Here is a 24,520-nt window from a genome sequence, read left to right on the forward strand (position 1 = left end):
GTATGTATTAGTCATGAATAGACTCGATTCATTGAGGGCATATAACCAATTCGGACTCGAATAATAGTTCGATTAGATTTGATTCGTTTGCGTATAATTGCAATGCATATAAATTCGGTCTGGAGTTCGGGATTTCATTATTGATTTAAAGATTGGGTATGGTTTTAATGCGATTGTTTAAACTAGAGTCTAATGTCGATTATTATCTTCTGTTTAACGAGATTTAGAAGTATTGGTTCGACTGTCTAATCGCTGTTAAGCATTCATATTGGTTGAGTAGGTCCGCGAATACAACCTGCGCTTCGTGGTTTCACCCGCGGGGCTCCACTCCTGTTTGTCTTAGCGTAATGATATATAGCCTTCAGTCGATAAATGGGCTATCTAACTAACACCGAAAGAATTTTTCAAATGGGACCAGTACCTAGTTCCTGAGATAAGCGCGTTCAAACAAACAAACTTCAGCTTTATAAAATTAGCCTATAGATATAATATGTCGCCGTCATCTGGTTGAATCTGCTATTAAACTGAATGACTAGCGCGTTCATTGAATGACAACTAAATTTACTTTTTCCAACCGTCCACATGCATACATTTAGAATTTTGCTTTAATACAAAACATATAAAACATCTGCATATATTCTATCAAAGTGATATGAAAGGAACAAAATGCGTAAGAGACGAACCACTGCGGAATAAATGGATTTTAGTATAGAATATCTTTCACGGAGTTGTTCGATTTCTGTGGCTTGCAGTAACTTCAATCATAGAGAAAGACTATGGCTGAAACCTTACGCAAAAGCCTATAAGATATACTGGAGATTGGGTTAGCAACGTATCAAAGTGAATTTCTCGGAAAGTTTCAACAATTTTCTTACAGAATACGTATCAACCTATTTACTTATAGTATTCTTAGTATCTACTAGCGGTCCGCCCAGGCTTCGCCCGTGGTACATATTTCGCAATAAAAGGTAGCCTATGCTCTTTCTCAGGTTCTAAGGATTGTCTGTGCCAAATTTCATCAAAATCGGTCCAGTAGTTTATGCGTGAAAACCATACATACATACATACAAACCTTTCCTCTTTATAATATTAGTATAGATATCTCATTGAAATCTTTAGTTTTTTATCAAAATTATTAAATAATAAATATCATTGATACACTATGTTCATATTATGCTGCGTGATCTTATATCTGCCCTATTGCGCCATAAATTCATTACATAATTGTCTAAAATACATATTCCTTAACACCGTAAAATTATGTAAAACGAGCTAGTTATATTTAAGTGGATAACAAATCCTTAAGATTTCAAGATAAAACAGTGAAACTAGTAGTTATCGCCGTCTAGCATTGGAAAAGATAATGTAAAATACTAAATTGTAGACCTTAATTCGTTCAACTCACTGTTTGAACGGTTGGCGAACAAAGGAGACTAAAAATATAATAAAATAGTCGTTATAATTAAAAAAAAAAACCAAAGATGTATAGTTTTTGCCTACTTAAATATCTACTATATAAAAATAAGTCGGGTTTTCCTTCCTGACGCTATAACTCCAGAACGCACGAACCGATTTCCACGATTTTGCATTCGTTGGAAAGGTCTCGGGCTCCGTGAGGTTAATAGCAAAGAAAAGGTGTCTCTGGTGGCGAAACGGAGTTCGCCCGGTTTGCTAGTTTTATAATATAAATCAAGGATTTACAGGTGTAAAAACTCATGCATAATATTATCATTTTAATAAATGAAATAATAACACTCCTTTGATTGAATGGAAATCTACATGTTATCTTTTTCTTCTTTTTAAAGTATGAAGATTTATTTGTGCAAAATTAAATTGTTTACAATGAAACATAATTTATATTAATCACCACTTGGGGTAATACTTTCATACGATTTTATTATTATCAAATAAATAAATAAATTATTGTGTATTATGCTTTCTTAACCTGAAATCCGTGTGTATAATATAGGGGCTGCCAATTTAGCGAAATTCTTGCAAACTTGAAGCGCATTGAGTGTAATATTCACTGTGAGAGAAATTCATAGTTTAATATTTAACAAGAAAATTAAATTTTACAAGAGGACTATGAAGTTTTAATCCGAGGTTGTAAGATGAAAGAATTAAATTGAACTTAGAAATAATAAGACTACTGGACGCAAACTTACGTAAGTATAACAATGATTTAAGTAGGTAGATGCGAAAAGCAGATTTTGTTTGGTTTGCATTTAAAGATAACAAATATTTTTTTGGTTAAGCTGTATTAAAATGATTAGGCGAGTTGTTTTGGAGATTATCTTAAATATATAGACGTCTCTCTATCCGAAAGGATGAGTAATAGGCTGCTAATAATAATTTGAGCCAGTCGCAATATTTGCTCATAATTGATTTAAAACTTACTCGAGTACCTTTTCATACATTATTCAAAACACATCTGGAAGTTGACCCTTATCTTTAATTGTATTGTTTTGTAGGCACTGAATAATAACATTAAACCAAAACCTTCCTACCTATAGAAAATTTCTGAATGTCTACATTTCATCATGTCCGTTTCCGCACAATAATATATTCTCCTAAATAATGAAACTATTAAGTCACAACAGTAAAAATGAATTTGAAACTTACATTTACGGAGGGAAATATACGATCGTAAAGAAATTCACTCGTTACTACACGGAAGCGATCTTTATGTGGCTGCAAGACTTTTTTCAAGTATCTGTAGAGAGTTGGGACAGGGACGGATTCTAAATTTTATTTATTTAATTGGTTACAAAAAAGTTGAAGAAAATAATGCCAAAGACCACAGCAGTTGAGGTAAAGTACGAGTATATGAAATTGATTGAAAGTTTTTAATAGTGTTTTTTATAATATTATGAACTGTTATAATATTTTGTGAAGGTCGAGTAAATTGCGTAACGAGAAATCCACCTGTTACTGTTTATAAGCAGTTCATTATATCGCCATAATGTTCTTTTGGTAACACGCAGTGAAAGACTAATTTTAATTCATCCTATAGTGTACATCTATTGTTTTTAAAGAGCATGATGGCTATACATAAAACTAAATTTTAACCAAATTAACTTAAAAACCAAGCGATTTGAACTGTAACTCTACAAAAATATCAACATAATGCCATTATAATTATTAATTTAATTCATATTTAATACGAAAAATAAATTAGCAAGTACGTCCCTGCACTAAGCAGTACGACAAATGTGGTCACATTAAATAGTGAAGCCTCTTACTTAGGGTGCACTCACACACATCAGTCACCGTCACGGCACGTCACCGGACAGGATTAAAAAAAAATATGTATCAATAGTTCTAGTATGACTCTGTTCCCACACGACAGTCGCCGGCACGAAATCTATCAGTGACGTCCCCGGTCAGGCACGTCAAATAATCTTTCCATACATGTATCATACTTTTATCCCCACTCACCCGGTGCCGTCACGTCTCAGTTCAGTCAGCGTCGTGCTACCGTCAATTGCTACATGTTCTCTAGCGTGACACACGTCTAATCACTGACTAACCTGATGTATGTGTTCAATGATTCAGTCAAACCGGCGACGTGACTGACGGACAACATGACGGTGACTGGTGTTTGTGGATACGTACACAAACCGTCACCGATCAGTCATCGGTGACTTGACGGTGACTGATGTGTGTGAGTGCACCCTTATGTAGAGCACTTTACAGCGACCGAGTTTTAAAGTTTACAACTTGATTCGATAAATTTACATTTAAATTATTTAATGAGCCGTTAAACTGTCGTACATTTTAACTTTTCTATTAAGCATTAGTTGGCTCTTAAATATTTAACGGTATTTTTGTTATAAGGTTTCAAATGTGATAGTAATTTAGGGTTATTGTCGCAATATTGTAATTTAATGTATAAATAAACTTTATTACTTATTATTATTCCCTTCGAAGTAGTTAGACAATACATGTTTCTATTTATATGTACAATAAAGAGAAGTTATTCATAACGATTGAAACACAATGAATTGTCTAAAAAACCTATTTTCTACGTGAAAAGAAAAAGAAATAACTATAAATTAAAACGAACAAACAGACACGTCTAGGGAAATAATTAGCTTACAATAAAACAGTTCTATATAACTCATCCCATAAATACAATATAATTAATATTTTCTCACTCAGTTATACCTTGATATACGAAAATGCATTCTGCGAATTCATAGCATTACGAACTATATTCGAATAATTTAACATCTGGCTAGGATCCAACAGATAAATCTTCTTCAGCACTATTCGAAATTAACTTAATTTTTAATTTTCATAGAAAATTTGTACGTAAATTATTTATTTTATTACGATTCCTGGAATTTACTTCATATCACATTTCTAGAGAGTCGTGAGTTTGATTATTGAAACTGCAGTAAATAAACGCAAACGTTATACATAATAAATTGTAATCTATACCATTATTTTAAAGCTGAAGAAGTTTGTTTGTTTGAACGCACTTATCTCAGGAAGTACTGGTCCGATTTGAAAAATTATTTCGGTGTTAGGTAGCCTATATCGAGAAAGGCTATCATCTCGCTAATGAGCGGATCAATGCGGGTAAAAGCGTGGGTAAAGCTAATAAAAGATATTTATGTAATTAAGGTATTTTTTATTGCAATGTATATAACTACTTTGTATTTTTTTTTTGTAATTCAACTAAATATTTACGACAGTCGACACCTGAATCAATGCATGTAAAATATAAATAAACAACAAACAAAACAAGAGACAGATTGTAATACTATGATTACATTGTATGATTAAAATAATCAGTTAAAAGAAAGACGTAAAAAAATGTCCAATGTCAGAGACAACTATCTTTATTTTGAATCTGTATCGTGTTTACAAAATATTATAATTTAAAATGGATGTTAATTCTTGTAAGATATTATCTTATACTCAAGCGCGTGTATTACTCTTATGAAAATCTAAACTCAAGTTAATAATTCATAGTGAAGCTGAGTAAAAATTATTTATGGTTTAAGTTATAAATTAAGCGCGTACAGTACTTGACAATACAATTTTAAGTTATATACTGTTAATACTGTTATGTATGACATGAATATTTGTTAAATCCAGATTTGAATCACATATATATTTGACATTTCACTTAAAGGTATGCGATGAATTAAGGATTGTAAATCCTACTAATATTATAAATGCGAAAGTTTGTGAGGATGTGTGTGTGTTTGTTACTCTTTCACGCAAATACTACTGAACCGATTACAATGGAATTTTAGCACACATATAGAGGGTAACTTGGATTAACACATAGGATAGGTTTTATCCCGGAAATCCCACAGGAACGGGAACTATGCGGGTTTTCCTTTGAAAACGCGGGCGAAGCCGCGGGCGGAAATTTAGTGCTTAATAAAGGAAAGGACTAGTACAGGAAATTCGCAACAGCTATTATAAACGTATAGGTACTTTGAACAATAATGTTTTAAAAATAAATAGATCGATAGAATATGTTCGTTACTTTTTTACGCAAAAAGACCCTGAATTATTATATTGGCATATAAAAATCATAAATATGAAAGTTTGCGAGAATATATAGTTGTTTCTTACTCTTTCACTCAAAAACAGTTGAGCTGATCTATATAATATGAAATTTTAGCACATAGGCTACTTTTTATCCACTTACCACGCGAATCCGCGGGCTGAAGCTAGTGCGCATAATCTAAATATCTTATAACTTATACCATACAAAATAACAACAACTAAAATAACAACTGCATACCATAGAAGCAGGTGGTGATCTCCCAGAGATTTATATGGAGCGCGTCCCATTAAATTTAGAATAAATAAGATCCCAGCTTTGTCTTGTCGGATTAAATTTTATCGTGTGCAGTGAATTATAATAACAAAGTTGTCTATAGGTTAGGTCATTTTGAATAGTCTGCATGTCGAATTATGTAAAAGTAAGTAAATAGGACGATATTATTTTAGTTGTAAACAATTGTAGTATTTTTTCATATCGCATCATAATACACATGATTAATAATAGATTTTAGAACAAATGTAAGGGAGAAAATGTCTAATATATAGATATTTATGTATATTTAACATAAATATCTATATACATATAATAATATGATAAGAGGCGGAGGAAAACTATTTTTAAGTTAGGAAAAAGCTGGAAAGTAGAAAGAATGTAGGGAAACAAGCACAGGCGAAAAACTAGTAAAAGTGATACAGCCTGTATACTTTGGAAAAAGTTTATAATATTTGTTACGCATAATTTTTTCACACCCACAATAAAAATAGACAAACAACAAATTATCTTCCATCACCACCAAACCCGCGGGCAAATTATTATACAAACACAATTATTAAAAAACAACTACAAACATACAAGATTGAACAATTTCAATCACGATATACCGAAAGCAGGTGGAACGGATGTATACCGTTTCAACTATACAGGATGTTCAAGAATCGTGATTGCTCCAAAACCGGTTTTAACTGCATATTAATAAGTTCACTTATCGAAATAACCATCCGATTTAAACGTAATTGATTTTATGTTTAAATATCGATAAATGAGGTTGACATTTGTTTAATTTACATATTATGTTTATTTAGGTTATTTATTATCAAACGCAATAATTTTTTAAGACTTTCAACGGAAGGCTTTAAAATGATATTTATCGACGAATTTTAATAGTTACATAGTTAGTCTGTACGTCTGTAATTAGGTAAGTAATTCGAAGCTTCGAGATCAAAGAATACAATTGTATTATTGCATATAACTGTTATTTATTATTGGTTTAAATAATAACCATTTTGTATCTTTGTACTTATTACAACACATTCCGATATATTGAAACCAAAACCAGAATTTTCTTAACATTAAAAATATAGTAAAACGGTTGTTAAAAAAATCAACTATAACATTATAAAACTATTTTTCAGAGCATGCTGTATACAGATTAATGCGTCGCTGATAATAATTGATAAGGTCGTCTCTCTCGCACCGCAGTTGATTGACCCGATAGAAAAAGTTCCCACAACACATTGACCATTTAAACGTGACCCCTCTTCGCCTTACACTTATATCTACAGCAAGGTCTTACCAACAAGTCCCTATCACATACGACAAAATAAAATAACTTCGATCCCCATAGAAAAGCTATGAGATAATTTATAGGTCTACTTCTTTTGGTTGGAGATTATCAACCAATTTGTCTGGACCTACAATTTAGTAGAAAACATATGGATTGATAGCTCTATAGGAATTCAAAATTTAGCGGATGAAGCGACCAGTTTTTATGTCCACTATGTTGTAATTAGGTAGTACTAGTTTATAAGGCGTCCATATTTGGATGATATTTTTAAATTTAAGTCACATTAGCATTCTGTTTATACATTCGCACGGTTTTAAATAATTTAAATTGTATGAATTCTTAAATAGTACCTATGCAGTTATAAAAACGTAGCCATCTGGTTGTAGGGTTGTTTTGTTTTATCCATTATAATTGCATTTTGTATAATGTATTCTTGGTTTATATTTATCATCATTTTTACGCCTTTAAGTACATTTGATCCTATGGTAGAAACAAAAAACCTCTGAATTTTAAATTTCTAACTCCACCTGAATTCCATAGATTCGCTTCAGTGGCCGAATAAATAATACACGAGTATTGTTTAAGAAAGAAAGGTAATAAATAGCTTATTCTTACTATCTTTTAATCGATAAATTCATACACAACCATTATCAACTTTTAAAGAATAGAAAAAATGCGATTACGAGGTGGGATTCGAACCCGCGTCTTCCGCCTTACCGGGACGAAGCCTGACTACTCGGCCATTCATCACCCCATCAAAATTCGTTACCTAGTTTAAAGTTATAAAAGCATAGGGACGGAAAAAAGAACTTTATACTTTTACGTTGTGATTTTTTTTTAATAATTATAAAGCAATTCAATGCTATAAAACTAAAAAATTACCATAATTTGGAAAATCCAAAAGTGCACGCCTCATAATTTTTTTTAATAAATATTTATTAATTATTATTTTTGTTTATTTAATAACAATTAAACCACATCGAATCAGACCCTGAAAAATGAAAGGGAAAAATTCCTGAGCATACTCAAGCGTAAGAGAAAAAAAAAGACTCGATTAGTAAAGTATTTCGGTCGCTATCGTGTTAACAAGAAAATCCTCCGCACATACAGACACACGGACGTCCAAGACAGAACTTTTTTAAACTGTTTTTTAACTAGTTTAAATAACAAAAATGACATCAAAAATATCATGAACGTTAAAAATAGTGTTTTTTCTTAATATGTTGTGTGTAAGTATGTATTATCTTACAAGTGCAATGTATGATACATAAAGACATTTTAAGCTTGAAAAATCAGATGTTTTGCGCGAAGTGACAGTAGTACCCACCTCAACGCTTCGCTTATGAGGCGTGCAATATCAATTCAACAACCAATATCTACAAACGATCCACTGCATGTCTGCATATCAATACTTCTAGCTAATTCATACACAAAAAGGCCTTTAAAACTCAAATAACTTTTAAACCTTTACAAAATATAATTCCTGTCCCCTGAATGTGCGATTGCGTGTACACCAAGCCAATCATACAACCATTATCATCATTACCAATACTTATTGCAACTTTCTCACAAGTCGACTTGTAGCAAATTTGTTTTAACTGGTTTTAAACCGTTTACAATTGCTACCGGGTACGTTTCAATGGAGCTTCAAGCCTTCAACAGTTATATGTACCTATGTAGTAAGAATTAATACGTATTATATGAATGAGTTTTTTTATGATAAAAGGCATAGTGCAAAGAATACAGTACCTAAGTAATAAATAATTATTTTATTTTATAGTATTAGTAAAATCTTATTATTATAATGTTAGTTTTACAATTACCTACCTGTTTTACGGCGCAAAACAATACTACATCTGATGCAGTCGGATATCATAATTATTACTTAGGTACCAATCTTCACACATTCACACGTCATTAAAGTTGATTCTTATTACTAATAAACTAATAAATAATTCAATCACGTTTATAACGTAGTTAGTGTTAACTAGCTCACGTTTAGGTGGGTATGTGTGTGTGGGCGTAGAATACGTCTTGTTTACGTGTGTGTCTTGAAAAAGATTTTTCACTGAAATATAAATTATTTATGCATTATGGTTACAAATGGTTCTGAGAAAAGCCATACCGACTGTAAAGTATACAAAAAATAATTAATGTGTGCAAATTAATTAAATTAATTAAATTAAATTCGTTAAATTCCCAGTTTGCCAGTCATTTAAACTTTGATTCGAATTCACGGAAAACCAATAACACAAAACTAATGGCAACTCTAACGAGTCAAATCCGAAATCTCAAATTCAGCCCTCAAAATTCCAGGAAAATCCAAAACTTCCTTATTTAACACTAGCTGTGTCCCGCGGTTTCACCCGCATTGCTCTGCTCCTGTTGGTCTTAGGGTGATGATAGCCTATAACCTTCCTAGATAAATGGGCTATCTAACACCGAAAGAATTTTTCAAATCAGACCAGTAGTAGTTCCTGAGATTAGCGCGTTCAAACAAACTCTTCAGCTTTATAATATTATAATTAATATAAGTATACCTATATGAGTATCACCACCATAATTTATCCAGAAAACGAATGTAAGTGTACCAAATTGACTGCTTGAAATAATTCTGGCTAATTGCGGATTGTTAACCTATAAATTACTGCCAGCGAAACTTGTAATTGTTGAGACGTACAAGAGCATAATTGGCTTAAAATAAAAAGTAATCGTACATACAGGTGCAGGGGAAAATTCTCACGCTGTAGTTTTACGTGTCACCCGCCTTTAGGCATCTGGTTAATAGCTTTAAACTGATTTATGAAAGGGTAAAATCCCTTCATAGTGTGGGTCATTTCATGAGTATTATATCATCAGCCCATATACGTTCTTATTATAACACGAGTTTCCTATGAGGGTGCAGGATATAATCCACCACGCTGGCCAATTGCGGGTAGGCAGATGTCACATATGTCGTCGAACTTTTCTTCCACAAAATGAGTCATCGCTTCATGTTATTGATCGATTATCTTTACAGTTATTCTTGCTTGTTTCAACGCAATGTATGCCAATCTGTTCACATTACAATAACCCTATAAAACTACACTGTTAGAATTGTTTATTTGAAAACAGTTCCATAAATTTTAGGAACCCTATAGCCAAAGATAGCTCACGATATTGAAAGTGACTCAAGCAACGTTCCTCCGAAATGATATTACATTCCTATTAATAAACAGAATCTCATAAAGCAAATAACAAAATTGCTTCATTATCCACACCAACAATATCCCCAATACAACGACGTCTCAAATTAAACAGCACTTAACACGAAAGACGGGAAAAGCACGCAACAAGTGAATATTAGAGATTCAATCACATCACAGAAATCCCGGTATCGACATAATCGAGCGTCTGAATCCCCGGCTATTCGGAGTAAGCTGTAGGCTCTGTGCTCACTGGCCGACTATTGAGTGCCAGTTTTGTTATAGATGTTCTGAAGACCAACAATTCTTTACGTGAAGTTTTTTATAGGAAAGTAATCTTTGCTGTAGGCTCTGTGCTGACTGGTCGACTATTGAGTGCCAGTTTTGTTATAGATGTTCTGAAGACCAACAATTCTTTACGTGAAGTTTTTTATAGGAAAGTAATCTTTGCTGTAGGCTCTGTGCTGACTGGTCGACTATTGAGTGCCAGTTTTGTTATAGATGTTCTGAAGACCAACAATTCTTTACGTGAAGTTTTTTATAGGAAAGTAATCTTTGCTGTAGGCTCTGTGCTGACTGGTCGACTATTGAGTGCCAGTTTTGTTATAGATGTTCTGAAGACCAACAATTCTTTACGTGAAGTTTTTTATAGGAAAGTAATCTTTGCTGTAGGCTCTGTGCTGACTGGTCGACTATTGAGTGCCAGTTTTGTTATAGATGTTCTGAAGACCAACAATTCTTTACGTGAAGTTTTTTATAGGAAAGTAATCTTTGCTGTAGGCTCTGTGCTGACTGGCTAAACCTACCTGTTTAAAGGAGTAATATTTCTAGTGTATTAACTTTTTGCTGAGCTAGCAACTTCATAGGCGTGGTAACCATAATTCTAATTGGGTCTGTAATCTATCTCTGTGGTAAATTTCACAAAGACCTTGAGAAGTTAAAGACCACTTACGTTGTCTTTTTAGCGCCTTTATACACACTACAAATTTTTTCCGTGCAAAATTTCTCAAATAAGCGATCGGAAGCTTTTGCGTGAAGTAAAAGCAACCAGCAACCCACTATCCCAAATTTTTCGCTTATTATTTGTGAGAGCAAGGAAGTAGAATAAACAAATGATCTCAAATCGCAACATCACTACGTGGCCTAATAAAGAACATTTTCATTGTTCCAACCGCAAAGCTCCAGGAAGTCCACGGTCCATAAACAGTTAGTGCTGCGGTCGAATACTTGTACTCGTATGTTATGGATATTTCTACAATTACAATATGAATGTTACTTGGTTTTACAAATCATTTGAATATGATGGAAGAAATGTATTTGAACATAGAATTACATATTAAAGTGATTTCATTTTTTTCGAAGCAAAGTATTGTTAACAGAACTTATAAATATGATAAATATCATGTAAATAGAGAAAGAAACCGTTCTTATTGAAAATATAACGTTGAATAATAACATTATAGCAGTTGAAAGTCTAGATAATTACACAGTACTTTTTAAATAATTTAATGAGCTTGCTTTTATTGAATATTTTACAATATTCCGAGTTCTGGCTTCCGAGAATCTGTTAAGATTTTATCTTAGAAATAGTAAAATAATAACTATATTTACATATTACTTAGATGAAAACATTCTATAACAAACCTAAAATATTTATTCACACAAAAGAGCTCAAGCAAAAACCTATATAAAAAATACTTTTCTTACTAAACTTTACGTGGAAATACAGCAACAACTATATAATTAAACGTACGAATAAATCCTGCAATCACCGTTGTACTAAACAAGATTAGTGTGCACACATCTTTATCCATTAGGGTCGTGTGTGACAATACGTGCCGTGTGTATAATGCCTTATAGTGTAGGAGCTGGTTCTATATTCGTCTTACGGGCTCTAAGAACGAGAAAAAAAATTGAGAATGTATTTAGCAGAACGTAGTTTTTGAAATATATATATAGGGGTTGTAAATTTGATAAAATAATTAAATAATTCAAATTTCACTACAGGTGTTACATAATAAACTTTAATAACAATGAAATATTCATATATCGCATTTATAAGTATCTTATCTCTTAATATATACCTAATACCTATGAACGTATATAATTTAGTAAGGCCCAGTTGAATATTATATAATTAAGACAAATATTATAATAATTGTATGTACATTAAAATTTTAAGCAGCTTTAATGTTATTCAAAAAATCAAATAACATGGAGAAAAAGAAAAAAAGATGAAAAAGCTCAGCGGTCTATCTTCTAGACTTTGCAATTTATTTTTTAGCTATAAAATTTCGTAAGTAGAAGAATATTGCTTTGCTCGCATTCGTTCTGTGAGCATTTTTATCTATTAGTCTTAAATCACGGTACGTGCGCCGTCTATCAAATACCTGGTGTAGTCAAAGAGTTAGTAAAGTTTTAAGATAAGATATTTTTTACGAAAAAATAACATAGGTATTAGTATTAATTAAAGGCTAAATATATTGAGGAATTAAGTTTGACAATAAATGCTCATAATAATTATTGTTGAATACTTAATTACGATACCACTAGAATTTTTTAAAATTTGGTGGCCTAATTAAAAAATGGTATCGGTGGTAAATGTTCAAAATGTTATGACAACTCAAAAGTGCTTCTAATAGTATATAATAGTATTCAATATAATATTACATTTGACGTCCCCCCATAACTAATTGAATAAATAAATGTTTGAGTTTGTATCACTCCATTCCCCATTTTCAATTTTGCTTTAGAATTAATCTTACTTCAAAATATAACGTATTAAAATGTTTCGCTGTATACTACAAATATTTATTCCCTGTACAAAAACATTAAATTTAAGAGAACTTTAAAGCCCTACACAACCAATACACCTATAGAAGAATCCAACCCACGCAATTAGAGGAACAAATAAAGGCCGCTGCATATGTGACGGGAAAATACCTCGGACGGGACGTGAGCGGGACGGGCACGTGATTGCGTCGTTCACAACGGGAACGTGGTGCAAACGCATACGCACCGTGACGTGATTCTGATCTAACGTGCTAGTGTTGTGAACAACGAAAGATGGATTTTTCAATTGAAGAATTGGCTTTAATTGCTATTCCGTTATATAACCGAATATTCGACCGAATTATTTGTTTGTAAAAATTTATATTAGCTGCTATAATTTTGTAATGGGATCTAGTTTTGTGTAATATAAAATTATTTATTGTAATTTACAATATATTTGCATGCTCAATTACGAGCCAGAATGTTTAAGAGTCTATGTAATATGTACCTGCCTAACATCTTTATAATCTACATTCTGCAAATAAAATTATTTTGGCATTTTAAACATAAAATACCTACGTAATTCATAACACGATGAAGTGTCACAGGAATCATCATAGGTGAAAAGGACTATAGTTAGGAATACCACAATATATTGATTAAAATAACACTAACCGTTTTCACTGAATGATAATTCCACAGCAACTTTACGCCATAAATAATTTTTATATTTTGTGTCTAAATATTGTAGGTTCGATAAATTATACAAAGCTGGATATGAGCGTACACATTCGATCAGTTTTTCATCGTCCATTTTCGATAGGAGTTGGAAGGCGTCACTATTATCTCTCCGGCACGAACGGAGCGACTGTGCATACGTAGCGAAATCACGGCGGGACGGGGCACGCACGGGGCGGGACGGGACGGGGACGTGCTAAACAGTGTCGGCGACGATATTTTTCCCGTCCACGTTCCCGGCCCGTCGATGATCCCGTGACATATACGTTTTTGGATACATTTTGTATGCAACGATGTTTCCAAAACTTCCCGTCACGTCCCGTCCGGAAAAAATCCCGTCACGTATGCAGCGGCCTTTAATCCTGCAATCAGTGCTTCCATTAAACGAGGTTAGCGCACATCCCTAACCATTACCGTCTTATGTCACGACGTGCCATGTCTGAAATGCCTTAATAGTGCAGGAGCTGGCAGCGTATTGATCGAATTAGGCATAGGGGACGTAAGGCAATGAGATAGAAAACGAAAATCACTGATATTCTTGTTTTTGTTGAAGTATTTGTTATGAGTTTAGAATTTCAGTGCCGAAACCACGCTGTGTAAGAGCTCGATATATTATCTCTTTAAGTAATATTGTCAACATATTACATTTAAAGTCCTCTCATTAATTAAAAATCAGTAAGATAGTAAATCTTCAAAACAAGTTGGCGCGAAGTTTTTTAATTCTATTTCATTTATCTTACGACAAATAACGTCGAAAATATGTTTTACAGTAAACAAGAAAATATTGGAACAAATTATTTATTTCTAACTTAGTACTTGCAATAGTTATAATGAAGTCTCTGGTTGCATCAAACTTACTATGCGATTAATGCACTACGTCAAGTTTCTTGAAATTAATATGTATTGTATGCTAACTATTTCGTATCACATTTCCAACTAAAGGCATAGATTAGCAAGGAAACAATTAAAAGTTTTCAAGTGAATCAAGTTTGAATACTACATTTTAATAATTTATTTATTGCACAAGGTCTAACGCTACTTCTGCTAGAAGCGGTTGCTAATCGTAAAAAAAAGGTTTATCATCAATTCGGAAAGTAGTTTCAAAAACGACGCGACTGAATAATCATTTAGTCATCAATTAATAGTCAATTAAAACACTCAAAATTTTAAACAGCCAGCTCTTAAACTAGAATCCTTGCCACAGGAAGGGGCAATCGACATTCTATTCGTGATAAAACGCTCTGTGGTCGTTAGAGGAAATAGCAAATTTGATAAGCATCAGAGAATTTTTCCAAGCGTTTCAATAATTTGCTTCCCTGCGACCTGCGTATTTGTTCATTTGAATTCAGTAAATGCATTAGCTATTTGAGGAATCTTATTCATTTGTGTGTCTCTTTATTAATGTATTATTTTGTTATTATAGATTTGTATGCGTGGAAATGGATAATGTACATTGTACCGTATTATGCTGACGTTAAGCTTGGTCATTTAGAAAACCATTAATGGGATATATTGTATTGCTAAAATGGGCGAGATTCTATTAGTATTATTTTATTTACATAGAAGGGTTTTAATAGTGTTGTAACGAAAGACAGCCTGGTGGAATTGCTTACGCTTTCTCAGGATAAATAGGCAAATAAAATTACAATTCCTTCTAAAATAAATATTAAAAAAAAAAGTGTGTGCGTGTAACCTTTACGCGCGATTGAAATAAAACGCACATGTCAATATAACCTTGTTATTGAATATTATAAAACTAGCGACCCGCCCCGGCTTCGCACGGGTGCAATGCTGATACTAAATACACTACAGAAAAATTGTGAACGTTGTATAGGTATAAAAATATAGCGGCCCGCTCCGGCCTCCGGCATCGCACGGGTATAAAATACATAGCCGGGCGGCCGCAAACGCTACGTCCTGCAATTTTTAAATCTGTAATATCTTCGAAAATATTCACTTAAATCATACGGTGTAAAGGGCCATATAGATCTATATTAAATGAACAATGTATCCATGGTATTTAATTGGTTAAGGATTAATGCTGTATTGGTTAAAATCGCTTCGAAAATTAGCCATTATTTGTCGTAAAAAGTAAATGACAAAAAAAAGTTATTGTGGGTTATCCATAAGAGATAGACATATACCATCGCGGACTTTTCTGTAGACCTTTTCAATGTGTATAATACTTAGTACATTATTTTGATAAAACTCGTAGGGTTCAGCCTGCGTTTGCAATGTAAGCGGAATAAATGTAATTTTTTACGACATCACATTAGAAACCTCAAAAATAACAGTACTTCTCCACTACTTAATGGATCTTATTATACATATAAACCTTCCTCTTGAATCACTCTATCTATTAAAAAAAACCGCATCAAAATCCGTTGCGTAGTTTCAAAGATTTAAGCGTACAAAGGGACATAGGGACATAGGGACAGGGAAAGCGACTTTGTTTTATACTATGTAGTGATGTCGCAATTGTCAGAAAATTTATTTTTAATTTACTTATTTTAAAAGTAATAAATAAACAAGTATATTTAGAGATTTTCAAAAAATTTTGCAATTTAAAATAATGTTTTTAAAACTGTTGAATTTTTCATTCACTTTGCTATTCACAATTGATCCATTTGAAAATTTGAAAATAAATAGTCCTAATTGATTATGATATTTGCCACTAGCTGGCGTATAAGTCAAGAAGCGTGTAGTATATGACATATACTTACAACCAATCAGAATTATTATTTTTAAATGGCGGAAACTACACAGCGTTACTTCCGTCAGAAAAAAAATCTGAGTTACTCCCTAGTCGCGCCTAAAGAAGTTTACTTACAACCAATCAGAATTATTATTTTTAAATGGCGGAAACTACACAGCGTTACTTCCGTCAGAAAAAAAATCTGAGTTACTCCCTAGTCGCGCCTAAAGAAGTTTTACTTCAAAATTACTCTTTTACTGCTAAAACAAAATTAAGTACTTTCAATCATATATTTCATTGATTCGATCATATTTTACTTTCGACCATATTCCATAATACAACATAATTATTAACAACAATACATCAAATCCACAACCAGCTCCTACACTATAATAATACGTAGAAAATCAACCACCTGGCGTGTATCAATTTTCACATGTAATCAAAACATACAGCTGCGAATGCACCGTATTTATGTTTATATTTAGTTCGTGTCATATCAAATGCACTATTCTTGTTACTGTTGATCGAAAACAATAACTTACAGACAGATAATTGATCATTAATAATAATTATAAATTAAAAGAATGTGATAATGGCTGCCTTACTTAAAAATACATTGTCTGAATTAATCAGATATATTTTAAAGGCTTTCGTACAATAGTTATAACGCTAGAAATGTGTACAATATTTTACACCAATACATAAATTTATTTAAGGGCTGATTTTTCAATCCTTGGATAAAACTTATTCGTCGAATAATGTATAAAACTACCATTTAAAAAACGTATTCTAATTGCCCGTATTTGACAGTTTACGTGACATTTTAATATTATCGTGTAATACTTTATTGGACGGATAAGTTTTATCCAAGCATTGAAAAATCGGCCCTAACTCCTAAGTATACCAAATAATTTGTATACGTACACAACTGTTATACAATAAAGCTTTATAAATTAATAAAACCAAGAGCCGAAATATAACCCAAAATCACTGTCATATCATCAATTTTACCCTCTCAACACTTGAAAATAAAAAATATTTTTAAAAAGCCCTTCTTCGAACTCAATCATTTCAGTCCAATTTGACTATTCTTTGTACGAAATGGGAAATAAATTCATAGAAACCATAATGACTTTAATAGACAAAAACCACAGGTAATACCGACCCGTCGACTACTAGTTTAGGGTTCCGTGACAAAATTGTTATTTTTTTACATATTATTTAATTTTATATGTAAAGACCATTCTTCAAAACAAAATGCTGTTCTTATGTATTAATAACAAAGGACATCTATTAATTATTTATAAGATTAAAATATATTTGCTCGAATCGTACCTATATTTATAGAAAAATGAAATACTCGTTTTAAAAATAACACCATTCTTCTTTTACAGCTTAGTATGAACGTCTTTAGACTAGGTCTTTAGACCGCCTCCTTGGTACAGTGGTTGACTCGTGAGCATAGAACCGAGGGGTCCTGGGTTCGATTCCCGGTGGAGACGAAGAAAAAAAAATGTCTCGGTCTGGCAGGACACAGAAGGCTGATCACCTACTTGTCCCTAAAGAAAATCGATCAGTGAAACAGATGTATGAATAATGCATCTGCCCCTTACCCCACTACGGGGACACGGGACTTCACTTTTATGAACGTCTTTATCATGAAATATAAATAATATAGCTTCAGCTTTCTAGAAAAATATAATACAAAGGCAGACTATAAAAACAGTTACTTTTCCAACAATAAAAAATGTATACTTCGTATCTCCTTTGATATTATTTCTTATGTTATTCCTTTTACGCATTTAACACTTCCAACAAAAGCAATATTTATTATTTTTTGCTTTTAGCCTTTGTGAGACTTGAGACTTGAAAACATTATTATATTTATAGTTAACTCGTGTTCGCTTTTGATACCTGTAGATTTTTAGAACACAATGTTATATTTATCAATTTCTATTATAATAAAACTAATATTTTCATTTGAACAATTTCAATAACAATAAGTATTACTTCCTAAAAAATAACGAAGTCTCTTCTATTTTTAATGGTTTTAATTTCTTTGTTATATTACTATTTTTATTAATTACATCGATGTTTGAATAATAAACAAAATATAGAGCCTAATATTCAATCAATAACACTATAAATTGTGAGTTATTGTTAACTTTTACGATACGGAACCCAACCCTCCAAGCCGACATGGTCTTCGTTAATCTGATTTCAATAGATAAACATCGAACCATTGGATCGGTCCGTTTTAACTTTTTTACAGAAATCCCATCAAAGATGTAACAATGTACAGATAAAGCGGCCGGTCATTAAATTCTTTAAAAATGTAACATGTACAGATTTCGAGATAAACGTACAAGTTATTTTTCGTTTACATGTCAATTTATTTTTATCTTGCTTCTGTTTTAACATTTTTAAAAACTTCTGAACTTTCTATTGAAATTTATAGAAGGTATTGTCGAAATCGAACAACTAAATTTCTATTTCAAAATCCATTTTATTGAGTGCAATATTGTATATGTGGTTAGTATTATGTGCTGCATTAATTTATTAAAAAAAAATGAAGAAAATAATCCTACATACTTAGCGCATATTTTACCTACTCAAAAACATACATTAGATAAAAATGATATTTATTACATTTTAATATGTATAGGCACTTCATATCAAATTTGTTAAATCATTTCAACACGAGGCAATTCCATACTTTCAGAAATAGACTTCTGAAAATAAACGGTCGCCATGACGACTGGTTAAAACAGTGTTCCCTCGAGAAGTGCATTTCGAATTGGCCTTGTTTCCTTTGACATTTACTTCAAATTCAAGCATTTCTTTTATAAATTGTTGTTGGAAATAAGTGCGGGATTTTTAAGGTGCAATCTTTTTAGTTTTCTGGCCGTAGAGTCTATTGTACTTTGCTGTAGCTTCGTACATTTGAAAAAATCACGAAACATAAGAAAATATAATGTTAAAAATATCTATTAAGAAAAAAATTGATTCATCGTTTTACAAAATAATTTATTTTGAATCACATGTAGATAAGAAATCTGTGAACCAAAATATAAAATAAAAAATCTGTTATCGGATTTCGGTATCCATTCAACATTTTCCAATCTTAAAAAAATCTCAATACAAAACACAAGGGATACATTTAAACAAAACAAAAAATAATTAAATTGTACCTTCTCGTATATACGACCTTGTCAAAATTCACGCACCTGCTTTTAAAAAGGCTTTTTTTCTTAAAACCCGTTCCGATCCCAAAGCCATGGGAATACTTTTTTATTCAAAACAGGTGCTACTGATTGAACCTTTTTAATGCACCTCTTTCGTTGGTTTTAGAAAAAAGTATGGCGTGATAAATTCATTGAATCTGTTGTTGAAATAAAACTAGGATAACTACCGACTTTCTGGTGGAAGAAAAAGCGTTAAGCCTTAGCACTGTATCTATTCTGATAATAATTATACTTTTAATTATACTTAGTTACTATTTTCTGAAGAATTCGTAGCAGATCTAAAGACACACCTGGATAAATTTACCTAATATAATAATAGGACATTTGTGTTTGTGTATAATAAAAATGAGTCCATTTCTGAAATATGAGTTAGGTATATTATATTCTCTTTTTTATTTACAAAGCAGCATCCAATTAAATGAAATGAAAATAAGATATGCATATTTACCTAAATAATCGCGTAACAAATAATACATTCAAATAAAAACCTCATTTTTGAAGTCGGCCTAAGTAAAATATAATAAATATTCAAGCTAATGTAAAAAACAAATCTTGTTCAGACATTAGAATACATCATCACAATGTTTGATTTTGTGCCAAAGCTTTACTCAAATATAATTTACATTCTAATTAACACGAACAAACACGCACGCAATTATGTAATTTTATACAAAAAATCGTATTTGATTTAATATGAAAACCGTTTGATTAAAAATCTGTTTTAATACCTTCTTGGCATAGACTGTATTAACAACATCACCGGCTTTGATCACATGATCAAATAAAAAGCCTATAATTCAATTATACTACTAAAACAATCACCTAATTAAATTTCAGATCAATCCATTAATTAATTTTTGTGTAATACACAACATATAATAGCTGCGCTTCGCGGTTTCACCCGCGTTGCTCCGCTCATGCTGGTCTTAGCTGATATATTATAGCCTATGCCCTATACCAATAGACTTCCTCGATAAATTGGCTATCTAAAACCGAAATATTTTTTCAAATCGGACCAGTAGTTTCTAGGATTAGCGCGTTCAAACAAACTCTTTAGCTTTATAATATTAGTGTACCTAGATAACAGACGTACTAGGTACCTACATCACTGATCACATGCACGCATCTTTGGATTGTTCATAAATTATTGTCTTTTTCTTATCTTATATATAAAAATGAACCGCAAAACCCAAAATGTGTTGGTAAGCGCATAACTTGAGAACGGCTGAACCGATTTCGTTAATTCTTTTTTTATTATATTCCTTGAAGTACGAGGATGGTTCTTATGTAGAGAAAACGTAAACATGTACCACGGGCGAAGCCGGGGCGGACTGCTAGTTGTTTATAAAAATGTAATAGGCACCTAATGTATTTATGTTACTTAGATTAAGGCTATGACGTCATGAACTAGCGCAGAATAGATTAGGGGAATTGCATAGTATGTACCTACATAGGATTACATTTTTACCCGGTTCAACCCAGATAAAGCCGGGATGAATTGCTAGTCTAACATAATGAATTCGCCACATCTTTCTTAACTACGTTCGTTTCTATTTTTCTGTAAACAGTACGCGTTCTTTTCAATGAAAAAAGGCTTTATACCGAGTCTGAAAATACAACTGTATAATGCAAATCTAATTTCATTTTTCTTTGCGTGGTAGGTAGGTACTTGAACGAGCTACGAAAACTGAATTAATAATAGTGTAGTGTTTCCGTATGTTTGATTTCACACATAGACTTACTAATAATATTATAAATACGAAAGAATGTTTTGTCTTTTACATCGTAGTTAACTGAGCCATTTCTGCTATGATTTTTATGATAGTTAGTAGTCTAGAGCGAGACATAGGCTGCTTATAACATTGCTTTCGGAATTTCCCTTGATTACACGGACAAAGCCGCGGGCCGTAGTTTATTATGTTTAAGTAAAAATTGAACACGCTTTAATATTATAATATTATACCTAGTAACCGCGAACCTCGGTCATAGTAAGTCATTGGACGCTATCTCTACTAAAGTGTTCGAAATGTTCAGATTAAATTACCTTTTAAATTAATTAACTACCTAGGTACTAATGCTGAAGAGTTTGTTTGCTTGAACGCGTTAATCTCAGGAACGACGGATCCGATTTGAAAAAAAAATTCAGTGTTAGATAGCCGATTTATCGATTATGGCTAAGCTATTATATCATCACGCTAAGACCAATAGGAAAGGAGCAATGCGGGTAAAACCGTGGGTTACAACTTACAACTAGTACCTACTTTATTAAGGTTAAACTTTTAGAATCTAGACGTTTGCTACCACCATGAGTCCATGACGCTGTGTGTTCCTTTTTTATGTCATGAAGAATGTATTAATTAAAGAAATAAAAGAAAACAGTCGATCAAGTTGGATGCTACTTTTTCTATACTTGACGGTCTAGTCACGACCCTTATTCCATTTATAGTGTAGGTACAAACTACACCATGATAGTCTTATTCTCTATTTTTTATCAATTCAATATGATTAAGTAATTATTATTGACGTAGACCACGATATTTGTAAACGATAAGCATACCTGTATGTTTATTGTTTACAATTATATAATAACTAGGTAGGTAAAAAAATATAATTAAATAATAACTAGGTAGGTGCCTATAACAAAAATGAAGAGCTCGAAAATTAGGAAAATTCACTGAAAATTTTTGCGCGTAGCATGCATCTAATCAGTGTTTTGTTGTATTTTAGTTAGGTAGCTGCATAGCTTGAAAGTGATGACACACACAACACTTAACGTCTTGTATTCCAATATTAATTTAATTTAGAAATACGAGTGTAAAAACAACAAAAAACTCACCATCACATAATATCCAATTCAAAAAACACAGTCACAAATCACTCAACTGAAAACTAAATACGAATTATCCCGATTCCCGGCTCCCGCCTATTATTGAAATGTCAAGTTTTTTTTTTTTTCACCAAAGGCCAAAGTCACAACGCATACAGCCAAGTTCAAATGAATAGACGCGATTCGATATTCAAAAGTCATAGACAGCCACTAGACGCGGCGCCCGGGCGACTACTGTTTGTAAAAACAAATTCCCGCGCTTTCGTCAAAGAATACATAATGTATAGATATGACAAATGTCACGTGCAAGGTTAACGATGCATTTATATGGATACGGCAAGGAATAATCTGGAATCCTTACAGGTATGACGAATTTTGTTAGTTTAATTAGGGTAGGGCGAATGTTGTGTAAATCCTTATAATGCTATGAAGTATTTTGTTGTATAGTGATGCAATTTGAGGTGTTTTCATTTGTTTATTCTGTTTTAAACTTATCATATAATTATGTAAAACTGATAACATTAAATTAAATATTTCTTTGAAGTTATTTTTCCTATTATAAGAAGATTTATGAAATCTTTGAAAAGGTGAAAAAGTTTATAAAATATATTAATTAAAATATTACCTACCTAATGTCGACAAGTATTAGGTAGTTATTTTTTGTAAGTATTATAATATTACACTCTATTTCTCTATACTTCTATGGTACTGCTATGGTGATTCTTCTGTGAAATATAATATTATAACTGCCTATTAACATGAGAAAAAAGAAAGAATAACAGGAATACAAGGTTTCATCGTTTCAGGTATGGTACGTTATGGTAGAATAAAGAAAACATAATTCAGAAAGGGTTTATTAATATATGAATATGAATTACTTTATTCCTAAGACTATGTTTAATATTTTTTAGATATTCTTGAATAACTGCTTTTAAAAGTATTGTAGTTAAAAATAAAACAAACAATACTCGATTTTTTATAATAATTTTCATCGTAGAACGGATTTTTTTTGTATAATATTGTCTTTCAAACAACAACAAGTTTTTTTTATAATTTCTGTATCATACATCCTAACCTATGTCATACATTAGGTTCTTGTGAATATAGTATTTCAGTATAACATGGTATAACTGAAATAAACTTACTAATTGATAATATCATAGAAATAATTTTCATATATATTTATTTACCTGTAATATTAATGTAAATTTTTGGTCTCAATATTACCCTGCTGTGTAATTTTTGAGTATAAAACACAGTATAAATTAATATGTGCCTTAAACTCGATATTTTAATGTATGCATTGTATGTATTAATGTATTTTATCATATTATTATGTATTTAAAATTTAAATAATTACATTTCACAAAAATAGAGAAAATACATACTTACATGCACTCATACAAAATAATTATAATATTTATTATTTTATAGCATAGTCGCGGTATAAGCGTTGTATGCGTACTAAAATCTAGTAGGTCTATCTATCTAACACAGTTGACATATACAACATATTGTTCTATCTAATCTGTGCTAAAATATCAGTTACCGAGCGGGTAGTTTAAAATTATTTTCTTATAATTTATGGTAGAAATCCTCAGTAGAAATCAAATTCATTCGATGTCAGTCATTGAATGCGTCTACTTTTATTTTAGTTATTTTATGTGTATTATTATAAAGTGTTTATTTAGTAATTATTATAAACTTGTATTTCTCTCCTTCTGAGTAATAAACTTGAGTAAAAACTAAAAAGTGAGTGAGTGACAATATCCCAATTCCCAACCCAAGGTAGGTACTGTTTGATACTGGTTTGATATCTACTATTATCACGCACCCCATTTTATAGTATCCTTCTAACTTCTAAGGGCTGATTTTTCAATCCTTGGTTAAAACTTATTCGTCGTAGACCGGGAGATACTGACACAAAATTTCGAGTCATTTGTAACAGGATGGCGGTTCTA

At 31.8% G+C, this 24,520-nt stretch overlaps 1 protein-coding gene across 1 annotated transcript in view; it reads right to left on the bottom strand.

Moving 5' to 3' along the window:
- Positions 1-22,779, bottom strand: part of LOC149896826 (irregular chiasm C-roughest protein-like) — an 82,412-nt gene extending 59,633 nt beyond the window's left edge. Inside the window, exon 1 of the mRNA XM_090117174.1 lies at positions 22,569-22,779. The gene's annotated coding sequence lies outside the window, so the exon portion shown is untranslated. The remainder of the gene's footprint in view (positions 1-22,568) is intronic.
- Positions 22,780-24,520: the final 1,741 nt, after the last annotated feature.

The sequence above is a fragment of the Colias eurytheme genome, chromosome 27, assembly GCF_061535395.1.
Source record: "Colias eurytheme isolate Ceu_HAF_F1 chromosome 27, ilColEury1 Martin Lab GWU primary, whole genome shotgun sequence".
NCBI classification, from domain to species: domain Eukaryota; kingdom Metazoa; phylum Arthropoda; class Insecta; order Lepidoptera; family Pieridae; genus Colias; species Colias eurytheme.